Below are 22,698 nucleotides of genomic sequence, written 5' to 3'. Positions count from 1 at the left end.
TCGGTGGTTGGCATTGTTGGAATAGTCGCTATTGTAGTGTTGGACAGTTGGATGTGAACAGCGTGTAGCCTTGCGCAGTTGGAGGTGAGCTGCCAGCAGTGGTGGATGTGGGGAGTGAGACGGCGGAGTTTTGGGAGCGAATGATCTGGACGTGTCTCCATCAGAGAGAGTAAATTTGTAAGACTGGATGCCATGAACTGATATATATATATATATATATATATATATATATATATATATATATATATATAATGACCTTTGAACACTATTAAAGTAAATACATTGTTTGTTCTCTATCAAAATCTGTCATTTGCTAGCTATGCCTATCAGTAGTTAGTGCCTTCAGTAGTTAGAATCTTTTATTTCGCTGGCAGTATTGGCGCTCGCTGTATTGCAGTAGTTCGAGTACCAATGATTTTTGTGAGGTAAGTATTTGTGAAAGGTGTAGGTTATTGTCAGTCAGGTCCATTCTTTTGTAGGGATTATTGAAAGTCAGATTGTGTTGCGCTAAAAATATTGTGTGTCAGTTTAGTGATGATCAGAATAAGTAAGGAGAGAAATGTCTGAGTACGTTCAGTTTTGCTCAGCTGTTTGAAAATCAAATAACGTAAGGGGTTTATCAGCACAGTAATTCATTAATTTTTCTAAGGGGACGCTTCACACCTACCGGATGCGTCCAGAGAAAATTTTTTGTCGTTTAAAGATAGGCTGTATTAATTTATTTTTTATTTTATCGAAGAACCAGTATCGAAATGGCGATGACGATCTATGGACTCACTATTTTAAATTTTGTAATACTCGACATCTGCAATACTCTCGTCTTCGTTACATACAAAGGAACGCATACCAGTCAGATTTGATCTATTTCCATCTCCTACAGTTGAAGAATAGTCGATTATAGGCTCAACAGAAAACGTCAGTCACTCCAGTAAATGAGTAGACTGGACACATTATAGGGCTGTAAGTGTGCACAGCTCTTACCAGGCGGCCACCAGGCCCTCCACTGCTGACGTAAACCCTGGTAGTGGGATACTGTGCATGCACCAGTCGGTTGTACGGATTCAGCTCAGTACGATTGGCCGACGTAGCAGAAAGGAGCTAACGTATTTGGATGTGTGCACGACCACATCTTAAAATAAATTCAGAGCAGTCTCAGTAGTACTGCTGGACTAAAACGTAAGGAGGCTCAATTCTGTAGTGGAAGATCCGTCGAAAGAAACTCAGAGAAACACACATAAATTATTTACGTTAATTCATCAATAAATTATCAACAAAATAACAACTTCAATAGCCAAAAATAATTTTCAAATGACGGTGACTTTGGGACGCCACTAACGGTGTAGCCTCCAGACTCTATGGACTTGCTGACATCTGCATTTATAGAATACATCAACACATGTCAGGTACTGGCAAAATCTAAAATACACATATATTAAAAAATTAAAAACATACACAGGCAAGTTATCGTTCAACATAATTAAATGAAACGTGCTTGAAAATTGGGTAGCCAAACTTGGGGTAAAAACTAAAGTACATTTGATTATTTCAAGCAACAGTAACATTCGCTAAAACGATTACTGCCAGGAGACCCAAAGAAAATTTTTAACTGAAAATACACTTTGATTTAAGTCAGAATTTTAACGATTGAAACTTGTGTAAAACCTATGTAGGGTCAGTATAACCACGTAACAGAGAGCCACAAATCTGTACAAGTTATCCTTAATCTTTAGTGACTCACTTCAAGCATCATAACCATCAAAAATTCAAAAATGGTTCAAATGGCTCTGAGCACTATGGGACTTAACATCTATGGTCATCAGTCCCCTAGAACTTAGAACTACTTATACCTAACTAACCTAAGGACATCACGAGGCAGAGAAAATCCCTGACCCCGCCGGGAATCGAACCCGGGCGTGGGAAGCGAGAACGCTACCGCACGACCACGAGCGGCGGACTCAAAAATTCAAAAGAACTAAGGAATCAACACGGCACTAAAATAAGTGGACCCGCAAGTTAAGAACGTTTGAAAGGTACAGGGTCAACAAACGCATAACAAAATTTACAATTTAACTTCTGTTCTTAAAACCACCATAAATAGGCCATATCTGGCAACCATCCACTATAGTTAGCTTGGTTACTGCACGTCTACGTGCACTACGTAATCAAAGGAAGAACAACATACGCCGGCCGGAGTGGCCGAGCGGTTGTAGGCACTACACTCTGGAACCGCGTGACCGCTACGGCCGTAGGTTCGAATGCTGCCTCAGGCATGGATGTGTGTGATGTCCTTAGGTTATTTAGGGAACTGATGACCTCAGAAGTTAAGTCCCGTAATGCTCAAAGCCATTTGAACAACATACATCCAGCTGTGAGATTGCCATCGAACAACCCCCGCAGGATCTTCCCTCAAACCGCAACAACAACAACAGACTAGCCGGCGGGGACACTATGTGTCCGACGTCACGTACAACACTGCTCGCAAACAGGACGGAACGCACTTAGCAGGGCCGTACGTGCTCCTTTATTTTGCACAGTCGCTACTCTATCGCCTGCTAGAGAGGCGGCAGAGTAGCGCAGCCGCGAGCGCCACCCGAGGCCTTTCACAATCGATCATTGACCGTTTCAGATGCGTCGACGTAGACTAACCAATATCTACAAGGAGTGGAGTACCACTATCATCCATATCACACGCTGCAAGAACAGTACTCAGATCGAAGGCAGCCGCTACATCTTGTCATCCTCTACTGATCATCTGTTTAAAACACTACAGGAATTCCTCGTGTCAGAGGACGTATGTCCATTTCAATCAGTTTCCTGCCGAACACTGCGAACGGAGCTGCTTGCAATGGATCTATGAAGTCAACTACCTTGAAAAACTCTTTTGCTCCTGGCTGTACATAAAGCTGTAGTTCATCACTGAGCCAAAGATCACATTAATTGCAGCCTAGTTGACCAGAGTGTTGTCTGTAGAGACTTGATTCTGCCTGTTTGTGAATCATCAACGTGTCAAATGAACCGACAGTACAGGAGGCTTCTAGCCCGTAGTGGTTGAGAGTGTAATTCGGAAGCGTGTGATTCTGCCAAGTTTGGAGGATCTTTGTCGCACCATGACTTCATTCACATGATTGTGAGTGTTAATTTCAACATTGTAGACAATCAAGTGTCACCGTATCTTCTAGCTCTTCATGATAGGTAAGCTGTGGTCATTCGCATCTTCGAAGATGGTAACAGCCGTGTTCACAAGGTTGCAAGTTAGCTTTTCGCATTTGATGGGCAGTCAGTCAACTTACTGCACATATTTACCCGCTACACCACTGTATTTTATTCTGTAGAAAATGTTTTGAACTATTTAGAACAGAAGTTAAAACATTCCCTGCAATTTGGTAGTCCTGATGGATTTAATCAGCAGTTTGTCGTCACCTCTGGCTCCAGCTAGATATGGTACACCTGAAGAAATTTACGGACTCTCTCCATCGCCGGCATTAGGGTCAATATCGAGGCAAGAGGCGGTGTCACGCTGCGTTAGTGTGATGTCTCACGGAGGTGAATGGTTATTGTCCGATGATGTTACTGTACAACAACCTCTTTTCCACGTATATTGGTGTTTATTAACACCGGATGTCTCATCTGTACTTTCCAGTATGAAAATGTTACTCCTTGGTACAAGGTGATGTCGCTAACTAATAAACCTTCTTCTTGATTTTCATCCATGGGACTGTTGAAAATGAAACAGCTGACGAAACAAAAGTATTCTCCACAGTGGGAGTATATAGTAGAGCTCAAGACAATGTAGGTGGTGTACCTAAAAAACTTTCTTTGATCAACAAATTCAGGCCTTAATAAGTATGTCAGATTCGTTGAGTATCTGCCAGATATCAGTATTAAGATTACGAAGAATATGAATTTTTTTTTCTTTTTTTTTTTTTAGAATATGAAGTACTGACTGCAGTTTGTCTTACGGCCAGTGGTGGTTCACCTGCGAGAGGAATCCAAAGCTCGAGCTTAGCGTTCATTTCTGCTGAATATTACGCACGGTAGTCGGTGAATGACAATAAAGTATTTAATATTTTTAATATTCCTTATTTTTTAGCTGCATACACCCTATTTTCATCATTTTATGAACTTGTGTCTGTATCTACATCAACGCCTCCAGCCTCTTTTCCGATATAACACAACGGTTCTCGTCAGGTCAACAACGTAAAGCAACATCGGGAGTGGTCAGTACCGAGAAGAGTAACCGCACGAGTATGCTGCATGCTGTTGACTGTTTTCCCGTTGCCACTACGGTAAAAGGGATGAGAGATATTGGCGTAAAGTTTCTGGTCATCGGACTTTACGAAAATGTCTTGGATTAAATTCCAAAGCTCTCTATTGTCTCATAAATTGAAGGAGTGTAATGTGTTGATAGTGATCCGTCCGTGAGATGTGGACGTTCAGCTCGGCGGCCCCTTTCGTGTAGTTCGAGAAGAGTAAGCTATTCGCCGGCACGACGTCTAATTCTTCCCCTTCGGTCATTATCATCCAACACATAACAACACACTACATACACCCATTACAGTCACCTGCACCTAACACACACACTCTTAAACGCGCATCTAAAGTCTTTCCAATTTGGCGGCTGAACCTGACCTTGGAGTCTTCCAGCTAAGAAATCCATTTAACTTTATTTTTGTATCTAAAAAATGGTTCAAATGGCTCTGAGCACTATGGGACTTAACATCTGAACTTAGAACTACTTAAACCTAACTAACCTAATGACATCACACACATCCGCACCCTTGGCAGGATTCGAACCTGCGACCGTAGCAGTCGCGTGGTTTCGGACTGTATTTTATATATAAATATATACTCAGCACACCACTGTGAAGTGGGTGGCGGACGGTACTACATTGCACCATGTACTGCAGGTTTCCATCAGTTCCATTCACACACGAAGTGCGGGAATAATGATTGATTAAGTGCCTCAGTGTTTGTTTTATTTAATCAAACTCCGTGATCGCAGAAACTACGGGTGTAATTCACAGGAGACTGTAGTATGTTCCTGAATTCGTCACCTACTATTGATTCTTGAAACTTTAGAACCTGCTTCGTGTAATACTTTGACAACTACACTCCTGGAAATGGAAAAAAGAACACATTGACACCGGTGTGTCAGACCCATCATACTTGCTCCAGACAAGCAATGATCACACGCACGGCACAGCGGACACACCAGGAACCGCGGTGTTGGCCGTCGAATGGCGCTAGCTGCGCAGCATTTGTGCACCGCCGCCGTCAGTGTCAGCCAGTTTGCCGTGGCATACGGAGCTCCATCGCAGTCTTTAACACTGGTAGCATGCCGCGACAGCGTGGACGTGAACCGTATGTGCAGTTGACGGACTTTGAGCGAGGGCATATAGTGGGCATGCGGGAGGCCGGGTGGACGTACCGCCGAATTGCTCAACACGTGGACCGTGAGGTCTCCACAGTACATCGATGTTGTCGCCAGTGGTCGGCGGAAGGTGCACGTGCCCGTCGACCTGGGACCGGACCGCAGCGACGCACGGATGCACACCAAGACCGTAGCATCCTACGCAGTGCCGTAGGGGACCGCACCGCCACTTCCCAGCAAATTAGGGACACTGTTGCTCCTGGAGTATTGGCGAGGACCATTCGCAACCGTCTCCATGAAGCTGGGCTACGGTCCCGCACACCGTTGGGCCGTCTTCCGCTCACGCCCCAACATCGTGCAGCCCGCCTCCAGTGGTGTCGCGACAGGCGTGAATGGAGGGACGAATGGAGACGTGTCGTCTTCAGCGATGAGAGTCGCTTCTGCCTTGGTGCCAATGATGGTCGTATGCGTGTTTGGCGCCGTGCAGGTGAGCGCCACAATCAGGACTGCATACGACCGAGGCACACAGGGCCAACACCCGGCATCATGGTGTGGGGAGCGATCTCCTACACTGGCCGTACACCACTGGTGATCGTCGAGGGGACACTGAATAGTGCACGGTACATCCAAACCGTCATCGACCCCATCGTTCTACCATTCCTAGACCGGCAAGGGAACTTGCTGTTCCAACAGGACAATGCACGTCCGCATGTATCCCGTGCCACCCAACGTGCTCTAGAAGGTGTAAGTTAACTACCCTGGCCAGCAAGATCTCCGGATCTGTCCCCCATTGAGCATGTTTGGGACTGGATGAAGCGTCGTCTCACGTGGTCTGCACGTCCAGCACGAACGCTGGTCCAACTGAGGCGCCAGGTGGAAATGGCATGGCAAGCCGTTCCACAGGACTACATCCAGCATCTCTACGATCGTCTCCATGGGAGAATAGCAGCCTGCATTGCTGCGAAAGGTGGATATACACTGTACTAGTGCCGACATTGTGCATGCTCTGTTGCCCGTGTCTGTGTGCCTGTGGTTCTGTCAGTGTGATCATGTGATGTATCTGACCCCAGGTATGTGTCAATAAAGTTTCCCCTTCCTGGGACAATGAATTCACGGTGTTCTTATTTCAATTTCCAGGAGTGTATCTTGATAACTATCAATTCACTCTTTCACGTATTTCTGTGACGTTTCCCCTCACGTCAAAGAAACATGTGATCGTACGTTTTGTCACTCTCTGTACAGGTGTAATAACTTGTGAGAGTACCCTTCTGTAAGGTTCCCACACACTTGAGCCATAATCAGTGACCGATAGTTCTGTGTTGGTAATCCCTTTTCTAGGCTAACTGTATTCTCTTATTATCCCGCTAATAATTCGAAGTCATTCATCTTCCTTGCCTGTGAAGGTACTATACCCAGGTATTTGACTGAATCGTATTGTGATTTACCGCTATAGTAATCGTAGAATGTTATGTTTTGGGGTTGTGTGAATTGCACAATTTGACTTTTGTGAACATTTAAAGCTAGACGACAATTTCTGGGCGTCCTCGAAATCGTGTTAAAATGTGAATATTTTAGCAGCTATTTTCAGACAGTAATTCATTATAGATAACTACAGCATCAGGGGAAAGTTTGAGATTACTGTTAATTTCAGGGACTGATGACCTTAGCAGTTAAGTCCCATAAGATTTCACACACATTTGTTAATTTTGGCGGCCACGCTATACCACATGGACAGCCGGGAAGACGTTACTTCTACATTTGTCGATGACTCTCCATCCAAGAAAACATATTCCGTCCTCCCTACCAAGAAATTTTCAGTCTAGTCGCAAATTTCATTTGATACCCCGTATGATGGCATAATAAACGTTGTAGTGATACTGATCGAAATGTTTTCCAAAGAACAAAAATACGTATCGACTTCTCTCCCTTGATCCATTGCCCTCAGGATATCGGACAGAAGCCAGAGTACCTTATTGCGTGACCGAAATTATCGAAATCCGTGCCAGATGTTACCGAGGTATTCTGCTTGGGACGCTTCATTGCGTTTGAGCACGAAATATATGTGTTCAGGTTTCTCAGCATCTGGATGTGGAAGATATGGGACGGTAATTTTCTAGATCACCTCTGTCACCCTCCTGTGCACAGATTTAACTTTTGCTTTCTTCCACCTACAGGGCACAGGTTGTTTGTTCGAGGGACATACGGAAAACTGTCATTAAAGGAGGGATGATTCAGCAGTAATTTCTGTATGTTATTTGATGGGGATTCCATCCGACTCTTGAGCCTTGTTAAATGTCAGCGATTTCAGGTGTTCCTTAGCGTCAGTAATACTGATATCAGTATGCTTTATCTTTGAAGTGGTGTGATATTTGAACTGTTGCAGTTCTCGTGGATTCTCCTTCGTAAAGAAATATTTGAAACTGGAATTCAGAATTTATTCTTTCCTTAGATGTCCTCAATTTCAGGTACTGTGCACCCATAAGCGCCTGAGCACTAACTTAGTTGCCACTGCCAATATTTACATTCGAACAGCACTACTTTTCGTATTGTGAAAGGTTGCAATGGGCCATCGGGTATTGATATGTAATCCCTTTTCCTGTTAAGGAATAACGACCGTATGTTAACTGGACAACCAGTGTGATGTTACCACAAAAACTTGAAGCACACGTATTACGAGTATTGCACCTTCACATGTTTACTTGTGAAATAAAATAATTTAGTGTAAGTACGTAATAAAGGTTGACGAAGGTAGAAAGTTGCTGGTCTTGACGTCAACTTTCAGTATTATGTATGGTGTCTGCCACCAAAACAGAGTCCTCAACGCGACAGAACCTTATGTGGACGCTCTTGTTCAAATCCCGTTACAGGAAGGACTTCTTCCTTTGACGTAAGACAGGGGTGCACTCAGCCTCACTATGACAGTTGAGGAGCTGTATAATTGAAACGTTGTGCTTCCAAGATCGGACGTGAACAACGACGAGAATTGTGGTGTGGAGACCAAATGCCTGCCCATACCGCATCCGATGATGAATCACCGAGCATGACGTCGCCGTGGTCGACTATCGCGTGGTCTTCAGGGGCTGATCGCGTCGTTTTTTCACATTTGCTGATTGACAAGCGTACTGACAAGACGTTATGTACAGAGAAATAGAGTGCGGGGGGTATCACAATGACTGATTGGCAAAGCATGTCTGCAAACACGTTGAGTTGGTGCATAAGTTAGTAGCGTTAGCACGTTTAATAGAAACAACAGATAAACATAACAGAGACTTCACTCATGAATTATCTATTCTCCTTCACTGTTTAAAATAATCCACCAATGCTGGGGTAACTTTGCCATTTGGCGACTGCTAAAATCACGTGGTACTGTGGCGATGAACTCGCCAAGCCGTGTTCGGAGCTCGTTTTCATCCGGAAAGAAAGTACCTTGAAGGTCGTTCGCCAAAGCGGAGAAGGTGAAAATCTGAGTACGCACGATTATGTGAATGACTTCCCAGCCTAATACCTGTATAGTGTTGTCAGCCTATCAGAATGCGGGCGAGCGCTGTTGTCCAGTAGCATCACTTCACACCCTTCCTGGTCGTTGTTCTTCGACTGCGTCTGCAAGACATCCAGTTGTTGTCAATAAATATCAGCAGTGATGATTACAACTCGGGGGAGCAATTCGTAGTACACCACATGTCACTGTTCCAACACATTCATAACGTAGATAGGCGCAGGTGTTTCTGCTTCCTTCGGGCTCAGCCATTCCTTCTTTTCTTTATATCGGCATAAAGGCACCATTTATCGTCACCATGAACGGTACAATATAGGATTGGTCGGTGTTCTCCACGAGCCAACTGATGACAAACAAGGAGAGATTCACATACGAGGTGGAATTCAAAATTTTCGGGACTGGAGCTGCCATCTGGGAAGTAGGAGTAGAAGATCTTTGCACCGCTAGATGGCGAGAGCTGCACATCTGATGAGTCGTTGTGCGGAGTGGCATTCAGCTGGGAGACATGTTGCGTGTCCACAGTGATTTCCGCAATTCTCTGTGTTCGGTGTGTGGTGATTTTACGATGGATCTGCGAAGAGAACAGCGCGTGTGTATCAAATTCTTTGCGAATCTCGGGAAAAGTGCTACGGTGCCCCTTGCAATGATTAAACAAGTGTTTGGGGGACAGAGCATGAGCCGTACGCGTGTGTTTGAGTGGTATGCTCGGTTTAGGACCGGCCGTACAGACGCCGAAGGTGATGCTCACACTGGAAGGCCCGTTAGTCGCACAACGCCAGACATTGTGCACAAAGAATTCATCCCACCCAACCAAACCGTAAATTTCACGTGCTTCTGTGATGTTTTGCGAAGGCTCCGTGATAACTCGAGGCGACGACGGCCTGATTTTTGGCGTCAAGGGAACTGGCTGCTGCATCACGACAACGCGCCGTCATACGTCCTTGCTTACCAGGACCTTTTTGGCAAGAAACAATATGGCGGTTGTACCCCACCCATCGTACTTGCCAGATTTTGCACCTTGTGACTTTGCGCTATTCCAAAAATTGAAACTCAAGTTGAAAGGCCGCCGGTTCGTCACTCTAGAGAGGGTTCAAGTAGCATCGCTGGCGGTGATAAATAACCCCAAAGAGCAGGACTTCCAGAAAACGTTTGACCAGTGGCCGAAGTGCTGGGACTGGTGTCTACGTGCTGATGGGAACTACTTCGAGGGTGATGGTGACCATTAGTCCAAAGGTAGGGTTTTCAACACGTGGCAGCGCCAGTCCCAAAAATTTTGGATAGCACCTCGTATGGCCATCCGCTGATTTTTGTTTTGTTTTTGACTTATATGCGGTACCTATACAACCGAATTTTGAACCTTCACCATTGCATGGAAATCTCACAAGACGGTGCAATGATCACAGTTAATCACATTTGTCAGTTCTGTTGTACACTGACGTGGGTGATTGGGAATGAATGGCTTTAAACTATCTTAATGAAACCCCGAAGATCTTCCTGCACGCGGAGTATCACTAATGCCAAAACGATCCTCCTTAAAACGAGAAAACCATTTTCTTGCCTTGTTTTGTCCAATGGGATTATTCCCGTACATGGCAAAAATGTTTCTGTCTCCCTCGACTACTATCATCCCTGTTTCACTGATAAATACATGTTTATTAAACCCTCGTGAAATTTGCGATTGTCGTCGGAGCCAAGTTGCGGTTTCGTCAAATCTTGTGTTGTCAGTACAGAGTGTAAAACAGAACATATTGTATTTACTGTATATGTGAAATCATTGGAGACCTTATAATTGTAAGTAATTAGTGCATAAACTACAAATTATGACATCCATTGAATAGAATATGGAGTAACAGAATTTACCTTCATTTAGTAACAATTTAACGTTATTCCCCTTTAGTGTCCTGGCGTTAAACATATGACTATTTATGTGGAATCGTAAAATTTTTACAATCACAGCTTAGATTTGTGTATGAACTTTTACTCCTGCCTACATCAGGAATGTTAGTCTATACTAGGCATAATTGCAATCAGTATCAACTTTTTCAGAACGGCAACCAACATGCTTTACGGGTCAGACAGTAAGTGATTGTGTAAAGATTCCGAGGCTGCTTGATGCGGATAATATAATGTAACATTTTATTTGATTACTTTGGGTCTTTATGTATCAGTTTTTGTAGAGAAACGTGTTATGTTATCAAACGGCGCTACACAGGCTAATTGCGTATGCTTTGCCTTTAAGTGGGGATTGTATGTATTTTCTTCTAACCAGATTATGAAATTGCTTGAAGTAAATATTATTATTAAAACGCATTCAAGTAATTTATCCCACTAATTCGCTCGTACGCAAAGTAAGCACTAACTACTATTGAATTTGATTAGGAAACACAAGGCATCGACACCGAAATGTCATATTTTAGATTTGCTCCCAATATAGAATTAGAGAAAACAAATCCATTTCCTTCTGAAAGATAAGTTGTATGTCAAGTTTAGTTTTCAAAGGAAAGAAAAGGTACATTGAATCAAAGCACTTTCACTTGAGCCCCCACGGTGTCGCGAAGAATATCTGGTCTGTATTCAGTTTTCATCCGGGTCCCCTGCAACATGTCCGGAGGTATGGTATGGATGACTACCACAATCAGCGTACTGAGGACCTCACGGTCCCGCACTGCAGCGGCGAGCACTCCGTCCTTCATGTAGCCCCAGAGAAAAAATCCAATTGTGTGACGTCAGGGGAACGTAGTGGCAGTTCATGAATAATCCCGCCCACTTCAGCACACTGGAAATGTTCGTTTCTGAATTGTCCGAACATGCAACGATCAGTGAGGTGGAGGAGCATCTTGTTGAAACCAAAGATATGGTTACAGGTTTTCAATCTAGGGAGAAAGTAAATATCGTCAAAATCTCTAGGCATGTCGTTGCTGTGAGAATCTCCTCGGCAAAGAAGAAACATCCAGTTCCCTTTTCGTACAGAAACCCACAGTACACGTTCACTTTCGGGACATCTCACACCTTTGCTCTGTTACTGTGAGGATTATGTGATCCGCTGATACGAACGTCATGCTTTTTCACAGATCCAGTGAAATGTAATCTGGCCTCATCAGAAAACTTTATTCACGAGAAAGCAGCATAATGACCGATTTGGCTAGGCATTTCACAGGCACATCCATATAGCCAATGCTTGTCATCGGTCTCTGTGGCCTGCATCATCTCCGTCTTGGATGAATACAGACGTACATGGTTTATGGGAACTTTGTGAGTAGTTACAGATGACATCTGAAGTTCCTGTGAATCCTGACCAACTGATTTGCGTGGGATTCGTTGAAACGCCTGGCGGACGTTCTTAACGTGTTTTTCAGAGAAACACCGACCACCATCGTACCGATTCAGAATGCTTGCAGTGCCCAAATACTTCCTATGCGACGCTTTTATCCTCTTTGTGTGGGCTGCTGCTATCTTTAAACAGAACGAAACCACTTTGGCACATAACAATGGTTTTAAGCTGTGCGTACCAAAGCTCAGTTCGTGCCTGAAATGACGCCATTTTTGCTTAAACGGAGAACAATGAAACTTTGAAACGGAGCCAAATATTGTAAAAAATTAGACAGGAACTTTAGGTCATTCTGCACTTCACGGACAAGTAGACTTTGAAACAAAGAAAGATTTATTGTTTTCAAACTGGCTCAAAAAATGAGGGAGTTTCGGTGCAGACACTCTGTACGGTAAGACTACGTTAGAAGTCATTTATTGGGTCAAAGCTTTATGTGGAATGATGCAGTCATTCAGGGTATTTTCCTGAAGACAAATTTTCATTTACCCGGAACAGTACACAAAAGGTACACGGCTTATTTGGTTCAGTTAATGTTTTGTAACAAGAGGTATCAACATCGCACTTTTGTAGAAAATAACATAGCCACAGAGATCGTGTCACGAATACACTCATGCACACTATATTGTTATTAAATACCCATAATAAAAACAGTTTAAATTTCGAAAATTACTTACAGCCGAATGTTATGAATAGCTAGTACAGCGGTAAGAAGCAACACTAATAGTATTTCGATGTGTAATGCTCTCAAAGTATTTAGAAAAGTAACAGTATAATCTTTTAAAATAAATTTTGTAAGCTAAATAGATTTAACGGATCTAAATTACTCCATTTAATTTTACGTTTTCAAATCAGTGACACAGTTATTTGTGTTAATCACTGCTACAACCTTTGGTCCAGTTATATTTTTGTCGTGATGGGTACAACTCTATCACATATTTTGGAAATTTCCGAAACATAAAGAGCTGCTATTTATCAGGTTTGGACCACTTACTGTATTGCTGGACGCATTGCCGAAGTAAATGCCATACTTTCAGTGACGGACTGGAATTTTCCTGTGTCTCGCAGAGCACCCACATTATTTTCTTAGCTGATATTCCATGCTACTAAACGACTTTCACAGTCCACTGAACATCTATTATTTCTTCTGCTGGACACGGCTACTGTGCACACAGCCGTTCACAGAAAGCATACCACTTACTAAATGACAGTCTCCTTTTCCAAAACAAATTGTGTCTGGTCTACGTAAAGCAATTCTCTCAAGTGTTAAGAAAATGTTTACTAATGAATACAATCGCTTTTACTACAAATGGTGCTAACTTCAAATTATTTAAATCTTTAATAAAACAATTGAAAATGTATCATGGATTGATTATAAAAAAATTAAATTAAAATTTAGCACTGACAATTAAAAATTTTGAAATATTCCCACACGATTCTAAGCGACACTTGTTGTTACATTTGGAAGTATATACTGCGATATTTGGAAGCACATTATATAATAAACTGAGAAATAGGAGAGACATAAATTAAGTATGAATGCATGTAAGTTTAAAGTGTCACTACAAGGTCTTCCGATTTGATAACGCTTTTATACCCTTTGAAGACTTCGCACTGCCCTTTCTCCTGGCCGGTGGGAAAACACAAAAGACGTACTTGTGAGCTTGTAAGATAAAGCCCTCAGTTGCCAGCGAAACGGCTACGGAACAGACGCAACTTTCGCATTACGCCCGAAACGGCAGCACTTGGTATAAGCGGGCAGTGGCCGTGAAGCGGCGGCGGGCAGCCCTGTTTGCGGCCGCAGATCCCGGCTAATCCCGTGGAGGCGAGGCGGCGCCAGCCCCAGGAGAGGCGGGCCAACACTTGCTGCGCGCGCTCGCCAGATGGGTCCGGCCCCGGCTGCGAACGTTAGCGAGGAAACGTGCTGGCCTGTTTAGCTTAATCCCTCCTGTCACCAACAAAAGGGCCCGTCTCATATGCAAAAACTACGACATCACCGCCACTAAAGTTTTCTATGACGCAGTTTGGTGTATTATTTATTTATTTAACTTGATCAGATTAGGGCCATCAGGCCCTCTCTTACATCGGACCAGCATTTCACACATGCAGCATTTCACACATCAGAGTTACGTCATGACAATAGTTTAAATAAGAAAATTAGATTACTCTAGTGACAATATGAATAAAGAGTAATGACTAAGACCTAATAATGTAAGTGGTGTATTTTTACAACTGGTTCTGTACATACAAATATGATAAAAGCAATAATAGTAATGACAAACATGAGAAAAATTGGCAATAGTAATGAAAATTTGTTCAGATGTACATTAATATCTTGGTGTGTAAAATAGATGTTTACTAGTATAGCGAGTTTTGGGGAAGGGAGATTTAAGGAGGGAGAAAGAGGGAAGTAATGAGGTGAAGTGCATTCATGTACAGAGGATGGCATTACTGTTGCTTAAGTAGATACATCAGTAACTGTTTTTAGAAGCCGGACTTGTTTTTAAGTTCTCTAGCATAACGAAGGAGGTTATTCCAGAGTCGGGTTCCCGCTACTGTAAAGGACTTGGAGAAGGTGACAGCGATGCAGTGGAACAGAGAGGATTCTATTATGATGGAACGCGTGTTTCTGTCATGTAGTTCCGACATAACCGTTAAGGACGAGGAGAGATATGAGGGACAGTGTACATTTATAAGGCAGTAGATGAGACAGAGTGTATGTATATCTCTGCGTTTGTCTGCACGCAGCCAGAACAATTTTGCATATGCTGGTGAAATGTGATCAAAAAATCGAACGTCACAGATATATATGGCAGACATTCATGACCAGTTCTAGACGTCGCAAATTTTCCTGAGAGAGGCCTTGTAGGATAATATCGCTGTAGTCAATGATTGGGAGTATAAACGTTTGTACTAATTTGTTTTTCAGATCGAAAGGGAAGAGTTTTTAATATTTTTGTAGGACATGAAGGGATGCTGTTGCTTTTTTGCACACTGAAGTGACGTTATTATGTCAGTTATTTCACCGTATTGTATGTATAGAGACCGTGGGCCGTTTAGAACGGAAAGGAATGCCTTGTCTACCATTAAGCAAGACTAGGCGGAGCTAGGACTGCCAAATTTTAGGGACGGCTGAGGAGGATAAAATTAATTTCGACTCAAACCCCGAAGAATTGAGCAGATGAGCAGGAAAACTGAAAAAGAGGAAAAATTAAAACACTGAACTGTTTTCAAAAGCATACCTAACAGTTTTATTGTATTGCATTGGATGTTAAGCGGGGATCTAGAAACGACGGGGAGGCTCCGTCCCCGCCGCAGCCGCAGTGGTCCACAACCCCACGACGACTACCGCAGTCAATTTCACCCCTCCGCTTCCACACACCGAACCCAGGGTTACTGTGCGGTTCGGCACCCGGTGGACATCGATCTGTTGTAGAATTTTAGAACATGTTTTCTGCTCGCGTATCATGTAATTTCTGGAAACCCAGAATCTACTCTGTAGGAAACAACATGGATTCCGGAAACAGCGATCGTGCAAGACCCAACTCGCTTTATTTGTTCATGAGACCCAGAAAATATTAGATACAGGCTCTCAGGTAGATGCCATTTTCCTTGACTTCCGGAAGGCGTTCGATACAGTTCCACACTGTCGCCTGATAAACAAAGTAAGAGCCTACGGAATATCAGACCAGCTGTGTTGCTGGATTGAAGAGTTTTTAGCAAACATAGCACAGCATGGTGTTCTCAATGGAGAGACGTCTACAGACGTTAAAGTAACCTCTGCCGTGGCACAGGGGAGTGTTATGGGTCCATTGCTTTTCACAATGTATATAAACGACGATAGATAGTGTCGGAAGTTCCATGCGGCTTTTCGCGGATGATGCTGTAGTATACAGAGAAGTTGCAGCATTACAAAATTGCAGCGAAATGCAGGAAGATCTGCAGCGGATAGGCGTTTGGTGCAGGGAGTGGCAACTGATCCTTAACATAGACAAATGTAGTGTATTACAAATACATAGAAAGAAGGATACTTTATTGTATGATTATATGATAGCGGAACAAACACTGGTAGCAGTAACTTCTGTAATATATCTGGGAGTAAGCGTGCGGAACGATTTGAAGTGGAATGGTCATATAAAATTAATTGTTGGTAAGGCGGGTGCCAGGTTGAGATTCATTGGCAGAGTCCTTAGAAAATGTAGTCCATCAACAAAGGAGGTGGCTTACAAAACACTCGTTCGACCTATACTTGAGTATTGCTCATCAGTCAGGGATCCGTACCAGGTCCGGTTGACGGAGGAGATAGAGAGGATCCAAAGAAGAGCGCCGCGTTTCGTCACAGGGTTATTTGGTAAGCGTGATAGCGTTACGGAGATGTTTAGCAAACTCATGTGGCGGACTCTGCAAGAGAGGCGCTCTGCATCGCGGTGTAGCTTGCTGTCCAGGTTTCGAGAGGGTGCGTTTCTGGATGAGGTACCGAATATATTGCTTCCCCCTACTTATACCTCCCGAGGAGATCACGAATGTAAAATTAGAGAGATTTGAGTGCACACGGAGGCTTTCAGACAGTCGTTCTTCCCGCGAACCATACGCGACTGGAACAGGAAAGGGAGGTTATGACAGTGGCACGTAAAGTGCCTTCCGCCACACACTGTTGGGTGGCTTGCGGAGTGTAAATGTAGATGTAGATGTAGATGTAGATGTAGACCCCCAGGGAACGTCTCACACCAGGCGAGTGTAACCCCTATGTTCGCGTGGTACTGTAATGGTGGAGTACGCGTACGTGGAGAACTTGTTTGCGCAGCAACCGCCGACATAGTGTAACCTAGGCGGAATAAGGGAAACCAGCCCGCATTCGCAGAGGCAGATGGAAAAGCGCCTAAAAACCATCCACAGGCAGGCCGGTTAACCGGACCTCGACACAAATCCATACCTAAGCGTTACTTAATAAGTCTTCACTGATTCTGTCGAAATTATACACATTGCCTGTACCTACTTCAGAACAGAAGCGGCTGCTACTGAAATTTTCGCTTTGGGTTTAACGATCACCGTGAGCCACACAATGGGCTATAAGCAGTCGCCCGTCCCTAATTTATGGACGCTGACTCCAGGAGAGGGATAGAGGCAGTGTCTTTAGACAAACACATATTCCTTGCTTCGCTGGGATTCGATTACTGACTCATGTCGGGCGAACGGCCAGAAGACAATCACCTAGGCCACGGCGCCACCGCAGCGGCTAATTAAAGTTGTAGAACTCTCAAAAGAAATTGAAAGCAAGGCGTCATTATTTATTTAATCACAAGGAAGTGGATGCTAAAAAAAGATGAAATATATTCCTCTTTCTAAAAATATTTCAATCAAAACAGATACTAAATTATACGACGATCATCCAGATGGCCTAGTTCGATGGTTCTAAGTATCTTCCATCAATATAGCATAATTTATAAATTCAAGGAAAAATTCATTTGCAACAGAAAATAGTTGTGCATATTCTTGCAATTAAGTGAAAGAATTGATATCGAATTTGGTTTCACTATTGTATTCAGTTGACTTCTAGTTTAAAAGGTTCAGCAGAGTCTTCGTATTCCAATGCTTGCGTGAAATTTCAAAAATTGAGAACAATAATAAGAAATAGAAAACATTCGTTGTTCTCAATGAGTTTTAGAGAATCTAACAGAACGTGAAAATTGAGATCTACCTCCAGGAAATGAGGACGTGTGCTAGCATTTCCGTAATAATTAAGAGTATAGTGGGTGAATTGAACTGTTCTGCCATTGGATGGTGGTGGAATGGTGCCGGGTAGGGTGGTTGGAGTGGGGCGTGTACAGGCCATATCGGGGAGACCACCTGGCGACGGCTCTGGCGACAGGGTGAGGATTAATTTAGTGCAGCTGATGGAGCAGCCCACGTTCCGTGAAAACGCATTAACCCTGCAGCAAACGAACAAGGTCAGTAGCCTTAGATTAAGTGGCCACAGAGATAGTCATCAGGGATCACAGTGCTATCACAGACTCAGTTAGCAGGAAAGATTAAGTCTGGCCTTGTACTTCACCCTGTTAACATATCACCTAACGTCAAAACGGTACACTTTTGTTGCAGTTAGTACACATACTTCACAAACCACAAGAGCAGGGCGTACAAAGCGTGGTATCACACATCAGGAATTCTTCCCGTTCATATCGCGTGTAGAGCTCGAGAAGAATGACTGCTCCAATGCTGCTGGATACGCTGTAGTTTAATGTTCTCTTCACGTTCCTACAGCAGCTATATGTAAGGGAGTGTAATATATTTACGTTCTTCATTTAATGCTGGTTCTATGAATTTTGTAAGGAGGCTTTTAATGGAGTAATTGGCGTCTGACTGTGACGCTCTCCTGTGTGTGTGTGTAAAGAAATTGTGCCGGCTTTGTTTGCATGCGTTCTATGTACCCTGTTGGTTCTCTATGGTGTAGATCGCGCACACTTAGCAACATTTGAAGATGTGAGATGTGAGGCTCAAGTACTTTGTAAGCAGTCGTCTTTGTAGAGTGACTGCACTTCCGTTGTGTGCTAGCAATGAGCACAAGTTTCCTATCTGTGTTTCTCTACACACTCGCAGTCCAAGATACAGTGACTGAAAGTAATGCAGCATCCTAGAGAAAAACAATGGTTGAAATGGCTCTGAGCATTATGGGACTTAACATCTGAGGTCATCAGTCCCCTAGAACTTAGAACTACTTAAACCTAACTAACCTAAGGACATCACACACATCTGTGCCCGAGGTAGGATTCGAACCTGCGACCGTAGTGGTCGCGCGGTTCCAGACTGAAGCGCCTAGAACCGCTCGGCCACACCAGCCGGCCCTAAATAAAAACGTCATAATTTTGACAATTGAGGCTAGATCACCATTGTAGAAGTATACGATAGAAAATTCACACAAAGTGAAACAAATATGTCACAGCAAATGTTCTCAAGCAGTCGTATCAGCATTCAGCGCATACCCCTCTGACGGCAATGTAGGCGTGTATTCTTGAATGCAAATAATCGAGAACATACCAGATGGTATCCTGCGATGTGTTGTTCCCCACTTCATCCGCCATTTGTTCCGATTCGGCCATGGTTCCTGCAGATCCTGGAGAACAACTAGGTTCCCACTTCATCATGTCCCATATGTGTTCAATTGGCGAGATATAAGGTGATCTTGCTGGCCAGGGCAGTTGTACACCACGAAGAACTAGTTGCGTCGCTGCAATCGTGTTTTGAAACATCACATCACCTTTCTGTCGGAGAACTGCTGGCAGCATGGGGATAACAACCTATCGCATGTAGCGGGAACTGGTTACTTTACGCTTCAGGAACACGGAGTATTACCCCGATTTGTCACCGACAGTCCCCTACACCTAGAAGTCAGGGATGGGACTTGTGTGTCGTGGGAGAAAGCTCTCAGGAATAGTCGTCACCAGGTCTACGCTATACATGTGTACATCTGACTCTCGCAAGCGGACAGAACCTACTTTTTCCACCGAGGAGCCGGCCGATGTGGCCGAGCGGTTCTAGGTGCTTCAGTCTGGAACCGCGCGACCGCTATGGTCGCAGGTTCGAATCCTGCCTCGGGCATGGATGTGTGTGACGTCCTTAGGTTAGTTAGGTTTGCGTAGTTCTAAGTACTAGGGGACTGATGACCTCAGATGTTGTGTCCCATAGTGCTCAGAGCCATTTGAACCGTTTTCCACCGAGGACAAATGAGCGCCATTTCACTCTACAGTCAACTTATTCAAAACACCAGGGGAGCCATGCGTAGCGGTGTCGAGGTGACAGTGGTAGCCTGTTCACAGGCACAAGAGTCTTAATCCTGCTGCAAGCAGAAGGCTCCTAATGGTTCCTGACGAAACAGCAGGCGTAACTTGTGCCCGGATTTCGCCCTTGGATGGTGTTCGGTCAGCCACCGCTGCTCGTATAATGCGTCAGTCATGGCGTGCGTCTCTACCACGCAGATGTCCAGAACCTGCTCTACAGGTGTCGGAATGCTCCACAGACAACTAATGAAGGCAACGACATACCATCGATACATTAAGCCTAACAGGTGCCGCATCCCTTTGATACTTCTATCCAGATACTATCCAGTATAACAGTGGTAGTGGCGGAGGACATACGGTAGCATATGTAATTTTACTTACGTTCGAAACAGGCTTATGTCTGTTGAAGTTATTTAATTAGTCTTGACGCAGCCGCTGGGCCACGATATTTTTCGTTTAATAGTGTGTATGACTTCTGAAGAAAGCTATACTATTACAGCAGAAACCGTGGTCAAGGTTTAAAATATACATAACTTAGTGCAACTGTGGGCTGTTTCTCATTCGAGACAATTTCGTAACGTTTGCTGTTGTCGCTGCCATGACGTAAATAACGAAATAAACGACATTGCAGCGTTTTGTGAAATGACAAATATACGTTACTAAACTTTGAAAACAATTAAAGTGGCCTGCACATTTTAAAATTTTATCAAGATCTGAATGAACATCGGTGTAGCATATTTCAGCATGTATACCGCTGTAGATAACTACATCGTCTCCAAGAAGTAGACGATCACTAATAATAATGTCTGCAGGTCATTAAAATACAAACGTGTGAAGTCGGTCTAGATAAAATTTATCATGATTGCATGCAAATGCTGTAATTAACGTTGTTTCTTATGGTTGGATTCTCTTATTTGCCCAGAACTAGAACTTCCAAAAAGTGGCATACAGATATTGTGCCAAACTATGAAAGTTCAAAATATTAAAAAAAACTCCCAACCATATCTCACCTAAATAACGTAATTATTATGTCCTTCGACGGAGAAGATGGAGGATCTCTATAAGAAATTCGTACGTTGTGTAGTAGAAATTTATACGTAGTGTAGTTGATGCGCTAGGAAAACTTGGCGACGTGGCAGTTCCCACTTCAGTTTAGTGACGATATTAGAATGCTACTATGTAATAAGAGAAAAGTGCACTACTGAAACGAACACGAAGCTGACAGACAAAAAATTGAAGAACTTCAGCTTAAGGACAGCTAGGCGAGAAGCATTTACAAAGCATCGAATCGCCTATTAAGTGCTGTATTGTCAGATAGTCTAAATAGTTTTGGTAAAAAATGAGTCAGTACAGTTTCCCGTTGACCACGGCGGCATCGAACCGCTAGATAATACCAACATATTTTTTTCCGAAACTGTTCCTTAGAAGAAGATCTTAACTCACTTATTTCATTCCCGTCGCATTGATCCAAAAATCACGGACGTAAATACACTGAAGCACCAACGAAATTTGTATAGGCATGCGTATTCAAATACAGAGATATGTAAACAGGCAGAATACGGCGCTGCGGTCGGCAACTCCTATATAAGATGACAAGTGTCTGGCGCAGTTATTAGATCGATTACTGCTGCTACAGTACTAGGTTAACCAACATTGAAGTCGCCGCACGAGCGATGGGAAACGGCATCTCCGAGATAGCAGTGAAGTGGAGATTTTCCCGTACGACCATTTAACGAGTATACCGTAAATATCAGGAACCCGGCAAAACATCAAATCTTCGACATCGCTGCGGCCGGAAAAAGATCCTGCAAGAACTGGACCAACGACGACTGACGAGAATCGTTCAACGTGACAGAAGTGCAATCCTTCGCAAATTGTTACAGATTTCAATGTTGGGCCATTAATAAGTGTCAGCTTGAGAATACAGCCGATATGGGCTTTCAGAGCCGAAGGCATACAACAGATGGTTATGCACGGCCCGCGTACTTCTCTTAAGTTACGGGGCGGTGGTTTCTGGATGCAGAGCTGGGGCCCGATATCGTCAGTAATATGTTACGTCGGGTTCTGTCAGGCGCATTTGGTGTCCAGGACATCAAAGTGAGTCCTCAAAATACTGTATCACAATTCTGGTCCTGTGACATTGACATCCTGCTTCTACGGGAAATAGCATATGGAGGGATCCAAGTGGTCCACAGTAACTTTCATGCAGTCAGCAGATGACAAAGTGCATTCTATTACTACCACAGATTCCGTGTAGGACCAGGTAATCACCCTACATACCACAATACTGCCCCCATTGGCCTGTATCAGTTGCGTGGTTCAGGTTCCGAGAAGGTGTTTAAGACATTACATTTTTGATTATAACTAATCAATAAGAAACGAAACCCTAACCATCTCAACGTAATAAAATTCTAATCGGATTCGAGCTATAATCAAAATCCTATTGAAAGAATAAATAACAAAATAATAATTATAAAGAGTTTCACAGAGCACTGAAAGACCGGAGGCGAAACAAGGCCCCGGGAGTAGACAACATTTCATTGGAACTACTGACGGCCTTAGGAGAGCCAGTCCTGACAAAACTCTACCATCTGGTGAGCAAGATATACGCGAACTACCCTCAGACTTCAAGAAGAATGTAATAATTCCAATCCCAAAGAAAGCAGGTGTTGAGAGATGTGAAAATTACCGAACTATTAGTTTAATAAGTCACAGCTGCAAAATACTAACG

This window comes from Schistocerca serialis, chromosome 5, assembly GCF_023864345.2.
Source record: "Schistocerca serialis cubense isolate TAMUIC-IGC-003099 chromosome 5, iqSchSeri2.2, whole genome shotgun sequence".
NCBI lineage: Eukaryota > Metazoa > Arthropoda > Insecta > Orthoptera > Acrididae > Schistocerca > Schistocerca serialis.
The sequence above is the reverse complement of the archived record's forward strand: the minus strand, read 5'-3'. Positions refer to the sequence as shown.